Source organism: Lissotriton vulgaris, chromosome 1_1, assembly GCF_964263255.1.
Source record: "Lissotriton vulgaris chromosome 1_1, aLisVul1.2, whole genome shotgun sequence".
Lineage (NCBI taxonomy): Eukaryota > Metazoa > Chordata > Amphibia > Caudata > Salamandridae > Lissotriton > Lissotriton vulgaris.
This window is the reverse complement of record NC_141685.1, coordinates 145,981,912-145,989,646: the sequence shown is the minus strand read 5'-3', so window position 1 is coordinate 145,989,646 and position 7,735 is coordinate 145,981,912. Positions and strand designations below refer to the sequence as shown.

The 7,735-nt window shown below is 44.5% G+C and overlaps 1 pseudogene; it reads right to left on the bottom strand.

Annotated features, from left to right (window-relative positions):
* Positions 1-538: 538 nt before the first annotated feature.
* LOC147737855 (uncharacterized) lies at positions 539-1,886 on the bottom strand (annotated as a pseudogene).
* Positions 1,887-7,735: the final 5,849 nt, after the last annotated feature.

Here is a 7,735-nt window from a genome sequence, read left to right as displayed (position 1 = left end):
CTAGGTTTATAAGTTTCTCCTTTATGGCCATGTCTGGTTTTCTGGTAAAAGGCTATAAATTGGATTTGATGTTTGATTGGATTCTAATCTCTTTTCTTTACACAATTCCGTCTGGAGCACGATCCCACTGTGTGTTGGATTCTGCAATGCTTCAATGTGTAACTTTGCTGAAAAAATACTTCAGATAGTACAGAATTCTCACTAAATTTAGAGGACCAGAGCCTTGATACAGAATAACTGCATTTGCCTCCAATGGCATACAGAACAACATTTTAAATCCTCTGCACTGTCTTTAAAGTAAAGGGTAGACATGGACCTAAATGTCACCAGTGACTGAACCTGAACTATATTCCAAAGAGCAACCTGAAATCTTGTGATATAAATCGGATAGTTTATGCCAGGAACAACTGAAAAACCCTACGGTGAAAAAAAAAACTTTTGGAATTCTCTGTATCCAGAATAATATAACTAATCTTACAATGCAAAAAAAAGTGAAAACAAGCCTATTTAAAGAAGCTTTCCTAGCCACCCAGGAAACTTTTGAGATTATCTCCGAACAGTGTGTATTCTTTCATGCTGAATGAGATTACCTATGTGATTGAAGCTTTTCAGGCACCGTTAAGGCTCTTCTCCAGTGTGCCTTTTCTCATGTCGAATAAGACTGGATTTGAGACTGAAACATTTCTGGCACTCCGAGCAGTGATAAGGCTTTTCTTCAGTATGTGTTCTCTCATGTTGAGTGAGAATGTATTTGTGAGTGAAAGTTTTCTGGCACTCCAAGCACTGATATGGCTTTTGTCCAGTGTGTGTTTTCTCATGTCGAATGAGACTAATTTTGAGACTGAAGCTTTTCTGGCACTCCGAGCACTGATACGGTTTTTGCCCAGTGTGTAGTCTTTCATGTTGAGTTAGACTGCCTTTGTGACTGAAGCTTTTCCGGCACTCCGAGCACTGATAAGGCTTTTCTCCCGTGTGTGTTCTCTCATGTTGAGTGAGATTGAATTTATGACTAAAACATTTCTGGCACTCCGAGCACTGATATGGCTTTTGTCCAGTGTGTGTTTTCTCATGTCGAATGAAACTAATTTTGAGACTGAAGCTTTTCTGGCACTCCGAGCACTGATACGGTTTTTGCTCAGTGTGTATTCTTTCATGTTGAGGTAGTTTGGCTTTGCTAATGAAGCTTTTCCGGCACTCCGAGCACTGATAAGGCTTTTCTCAAGTGTGTGTTCTCTCATGTTTAGTGAGATTGAATTTAAGACTGAAACTTTTCTGGCACTCTGAGCACTGATATGGCTTTTGTCCATTGTGTGTTTTCTCATGTCGAATGAGACTAGTTTTGAGACTGAAGCTTTTCTGGCACTCCGAACACTGATACGGTTTTTGCTCAGTGTGTATTCTTTCATGTTGAGTTAGATTGGCTTTGATATTGAAGCTTTTCTGGCACTCCAAGCACTGATAAGGCTTTTCTCCGGCGTGTGTGTTCTCTCATGTTGAGTGGGATTGAATTTATGACTGAAACTTTTCTGGCACTCCGAGCACTGATACGGCTTTTCTCCAGTGTGTGTTTTCTCATGTCGTATGAGACTAATTTTGAGACTGAAGCTTTTCTGGCACTCTGAGCACTGATAAGGCTTTTCTCCAGTGTGTGTTCTCTCATGTTGAGTGACTTTGAACTTTTGACTGAAACTTTTCTGGCACTCCGAGCACTGATACGGCTTTTCTCCAGTGTGTCTTCTCTCATGTTGAGTGAGATTGAAGTCATGACTGAAACTTTTCTGGCACTTAGAGCACTGATAAGGTTTTTGACAAGTGTGTGTTCTCTCATGTTGAGTGAGATTGAATTTTTGAGTGAAACTTTTCTGGCATCTCATCTCAACAGGCATCTTTGCTTATTCATCCTTCAAATCTTCCTGGAGCATTCCTATTGCACTTTGGACGACGTCTCTAACAGGTTACAGTCTCATACAGTCTCCGGATGGATTCTTATCAGCAGTTACTCATTTTATGAGTCAAGCATTTCCCACATTAATTTAGGAGTTTTATAAAGCAGAGATAAGATGTTAGACTGGTGTTTAGTGTTTACAAGTGCTTTTGCATACAAGTTATGGCAAGACAAGAAAACACTAAGGATTACCATTAGCAAAATAAACATTTCCTTTTAACTTTGCTTTTCCTTGCAAATGGTATTAAGCACTGTGGCTACTGAGACATGTTGTCCATTTCCTTTTGTGAGACAATCAACATTTATGATTCATTTCTACCACAGCAGTGTGATGTATTTCAAATGTTTGCCTAAGTTTTAAATTAGTTTGATAAATAGAGATGGCGGCATAATCCTCTCTATATATTAGATATGGCACTGTGATTTTATTATTTATTTATTTTATAGTTTGAAATGTCTCAATAATGTCAGATTGCTTAAAACATTGAGTGGCAGGATTAGAACAGTATATTTGGACATTATCATAATGACAATAATTCAAGATAGCCTGAACAAAGTGGGTTTTAAGGGCTTCCGAAAACTGTACAGAGTATGTTGAGTCCAGATTTACAGAGGCAAGGGAAGACGTGGATATTGCAAGAAAGATAGTTTTAAACTATTGTGGCATTAAAGTTTATTACTTCTATCAGAGAGTATCTTTGGCTACTGAGTCCTATTTGAGTGTGTTCACTTTCTTGAAATCCAGGAAAGACATTTAACAAGGACTTTCGTTTACACTGTGTTTGTTCTTGCTGGTCTTTTAATAATCAGATGACAAAAATGTGTTCTCTCACTTTCAAGTAGTTCTAACAATGCCGCTGACATTTAAGCAAGGATATGTTTTAGCTCATGGTCAGCTTCTCTAGGACCTTTCATCAGATTGCATTAACATCAATAGTTAACTTACTTTAATGAGCAGTGCATGGACCTCCTCTTATCTGCTTACATTTGTAAGTAATAAAATATCTTCTGATAATGAAAATGTGTTTGTAATTAGTGCTTGCACTGGACCTACATTTGGGTTTGATTTACATTTAAGAAGCCATTCAATTCTGATAACTCACACTTGATTAAACCTTCTGAACTCTTTACTTTGAGGCTGTGTGAAGCACAATAAAATATTTGAATTAGAAAAATCAGCTTCAGGCCTAGTAGTTTTCTCTGTTCTCAGTTGGCTGCCACACTTGCTTTTAAAGTTTTTGCAAACTTAGAACTTCGGGTCATTTTCACTTTCTCAAAACAATCATTCTTGTTCGTCTTCACCTTCTCAAAACAATCATTCTTGTTTGTGGAGGTTTTGTTGTTTGGTATTAAGTCACTATTTTGATTTCACAGTCCATTCTTTGCCACCCTGTAGAATTCAATTGAAATAGTTAATAAAAGCAAATTGTCAAAAAGAGATATTTATTAGCCGATTCAATTAATAGAGTTGTCATTTTTAGAATGGAAGTAGAGAAGGTTTGAGCTGCTTTGCGAGGAGTTTGTAGTGACACAGTGCGCAACAGGAGCAGGAGACCACTAGGACCAAAGCAGCAGGCACAAGGCGGCCACTGGTACCCAGCTCCTGCAGTTGTTTAAGTAATGTCAGATCATGAATTGGCCTTTTCTGGGTGCAGGGGCCTTGCAATTTCCAGAGTACTCGTTACTACATTTGCATGGAAAATACAACATTTAGAGAAAAGGGAGGGGGTGCCGGGACAAGGATGAGGGGCTACATCTGTTTGTGTGGTCTTTGCCGAGAAGAACAAGTTACTTACCTTCGGTAACGCTTTTTCTGGTAGATACAGTATCTGCCTGTGGATTCCTCACCTTGTGAATATCTCCCTTGCGTCCGCAACATTCGGAAATTCTTTTGTAGCTTCCCGCCGACGTGGACGACGTCATAGAGGCACGGCATCGCACGCGACTCTGGTGACATCAGCGACATTACAATAGGCCCACGCCGGGTGATGACGTCAGTTCCGCCCTTTTTTCCGTGGCTTCGAGGCACACGGACGGACCAATGACAGTAGGAATATACACAGTATACACAGTACACAAATGTCAAGGTAACACACACAGTGTGAAACAAATGCAAATATTTTACAGTAACTTCGGAATAGAAGAGTGGACAACGGGGAGGCGGGTGGGTCAGTGAGGAATCCACAGGCAGATACTGTATCTACCAGAAAAAGCGTTACCAAAGGTAAGTAACTTGTTCTTCTGATAGATACATCTGCCAGTGGATTCCTCACCTTGTGAATAGAGTCCCACAGCAGTCCCCACTCCCGGAGTAGGGTGTCCACTCTCCTATACCAGAAAATCCTGGAGGACAGAGCACGTAAAGTGACCCTCCCTCCTCACCTCGGCATCCAAGCAGTAATGCTTAGCGAAAGCGTGGAGGGAGGTCCAAGTCGCAGCCCTACAAATATCCTCTACAGGAACACCCATAGATAAAGCAGAAGTTGACGACTTAGCTCTAGTAGAGTGAGCTCTTATACCCTCTGGAGGTTCCTTACCGGCCAAAGAGTAGCAGATCTTTATACAGAGGATGATCCATCTTGAAAGAGTGCGCTTGTGCACCGCTCTTCCTTTCTTGCAGCCACCAAATCCAACGAAGAGCTGGTCATCCACTCGATAGTCTCTAGTCCTATCGAGATAAAAGCTCACCGCCCTCTTAGGGTCCAGGCGGTGTAGTCTCTCCTCCTCCTTGGAAGGGTGAGGGGGAGGATAAAAGGTAGGAAGGGTAATAGACTGTCCTTGTTGGAAGGGAGTTACCACCTTAAGGAGAAAAGCAGCCCTGGTCCTAAGAACCATTCGATCAGCATGAATGGTCAAGAATGGGGGCTTGGAACTAAGAGCTTGAAGCTCACTCACCCTCCTTGCCGATGTGATCGCAACCAGGAAGACCGTCTTAAAAAACAAAAGCCTCATGGGACACTTGTGTAAGGGTTCAAAGAGAGAACCCATCAAGAAGGTTAAAACAAGATTTAAATCCCATTGAGGCACAATAAAGGGAGTAGGAGGGAACTTATTTGTGAGGCCCTTCAAAAACCTTAAAACCACTGGAGACTTGAAAAGAGACGGCTGATCCGGCAAACAGAGAAATGCCGACAATGCCGAAAGATAACCCTTGACTGTGGCAACAGCAAATCCTTGCTGTGCCAAAGAAAGAGCGAATTGAAAAATATCGGACAAACAAGCCTTCAAAGGGTCAACAGATTTCTCCCCACACCAAGAGACAAATTTAGACCATCTATATGAATAAATGGATTTAGTGGAGTCACGCCTATCCGAAAGAATGACATCCACCACATCGTGTGGGAGAGAAAAGGAGTTCAGGTTGCCCCATTCAATCTCCAGGCATGAAGGTGTAATGTCTGGAGGTGGGGGTGTAGAACCTGCCCCTCCATCTGTGAGAGGAGATCTGCCCTGAACGGGAGACGGAGCGGCGGGCGAGAGGAGAGGTGGAGAAGATCCGTGTACCACACCCTTCTTGGCCAATCCGGGGCAACCAGAATAACTTGTGCCCGGTCTTGGTTAATCTTCCTCAGAACCCGAGGAATCAAAGGTATGGGAGGAAAAGCGTAAAAGAGTTGATTTCCCCAACTCAATTGAAACGCGTCCCCCAAGGCTCCTTGCATTGGATACTGGAGACTGTAGAATGATGGGCAGTGAGCATTCTCGCGAGTGGCAAACAGGTCCACTCGAGGAGTCCCCGACGTCTGAAAGACTTGACGAACCACCTCCGGGTGAAGCCTCCACTCGTGGTCGGCCGAGAACTGCCGACTGAGACTGTCTGCACGTACGTTCAGAACTCCGGCCAGATGATTCGCCAACAGACAAATCTGATGGTCCTGAACCCAAGACCAGAGGCGCAGAGACACTGCGACCCCACTCCTCCCTGCTTGTTGTCATACCACATCACGGTGGTGTTGTCCGTCAGGACCTGAACAGACCGACTGCGAAGGGAAGGGAGTAAGGCCTTGAGTGCCAACTGAATCACCCGTAACTCTAGAAGGTTGATGTGAAGCAACCTTTCCTCTGGAGACCAAAGAACTTTGACCTCCAGATCCCCCAGATGAGCACCCCAACCTAGAGTGGATGCATCCGTAATCACTGTGGCCACCGGGGGAGGCAGATGAAAAGGCTTTCCCTGAGAAAGATTGCCTTCCACGCTCCACCAAGATAGATCCGCCGCAGTTTCTCTGGAGATCCTCACAGACTCCCTGAGAATTCCGTTGTGTTGATACCACTGCCTGCGGAGGCACCACTGGAGCGCCCTCGTGTGCCAGCGTGCATGGTTGACCAACAGAATGCAAGAAGCCATCAGACCGGGCAGGCGAAGGACCTTCAGGACTGGAACGACTGCTCCATTTAAAAATAAAGGAATCATTTCCTGTATGTCGCGAATTCTTTGAGGAGGAGGGAATGCACGACATACAGTTGTGTCCAGTACCGCACCTATGAACAGGATGCGTTGGGAGGGCACAGGTGAGACTTGGGTACATTTATTGAAAAACCCAACTGGTACAACAACTGAGTTGTCTCCTGCAGATGCTGGAGCACTTTCTCTGACGACTTTGCGTTGATCAGCCAGTCGTCCAAATAGGGGAATACTGGAACCCCCGATCTTCTGAGATGTGCAACCACCACCGCCATCACCTTGGTGAAGACTCGAAGCGCAGTAGTAATTCCAAAAGGAAGGACCGCAAACTGATAATGTTGCGATCCCACCGTGAAACGGAGATACTTCCTGTGCGACTTCAGGATTGGGATGTGAAAATATGCATCCTGCAAGTCGAGCGACCCCATCCAGTCTTCTTCCAGCTTTGCCTGAAGAACCTGCGCAAGGGTGAGCATCATGAACTTCTCTTGTTTTAGATAAAGATTCAAGATCCTGAGATCCAGGATTGGACGAAGTCTGCCATCCTTCTTGGGAATCAGGAAATACCGGGAGTAGCATACCTGACCCCTTTCCTGCTCTGGAACCACCTCTATCGCACCCTTTCTTAATAGTGTCTGTACTTCCTCCTGCAGAAGTAAGAGGTGTTCCTCCGTGCAAAAACCTTGGCAAGGAGGGTAATTGGGAGGAAATTCCCGAAACAGAAGAGCATACCCATTTTCTACGAGATTGAGAACCCAAAGATCTGATGTAACCGATTCCCAATCCCGTAGAAAGTGGGTAAGCCGACCACCCACCGGACCCACATGATCCTGAATGGCGGATCTAGGGCTGCTTTTTTGAGGCTGGGGGGTTGGAAGAGGTGGAGGAGGAGGAGGCCTGACGACCTCTAGGACGAGCTCTTTGTTTACCCCTGTACGACTTATACAAGGGATCTGCTGCTGCTGCTGACCTTGCCGATAGGAGCGAAAGGGAGAGCGTCCGAATCCTCTAATCCTTCTGGTAGAAGAACCCCTGGTCTGAAGCCCTAAAGATTTGGCAGTAGCCCTACTGTCCTTAAATCTTTCCAAGGCAGCATCAGCTTTTTTACCAAAGAGTCCAGCACCATCAAACGGCAGATCTAACAAAGCAGCCTGAACATCTGCTGAAAAGTTTGAAGATTTCAGCCAAGCTGATCTTCTTGTGGCAACCACAGAACCCATGATGCGTGCCACCAAATCCGCAGTGTCCAGTCCACTTTGTATTACCTGATGAGCCGCTGCCTGTGCATCCGTTATCACCTCTTCAAAATCCTTCCTGCTGTCATCAGGGATCTTAGGTGCCAGAAGACGCAGTGTGTCCATGAGAGCATGTACATATCTCCCCAT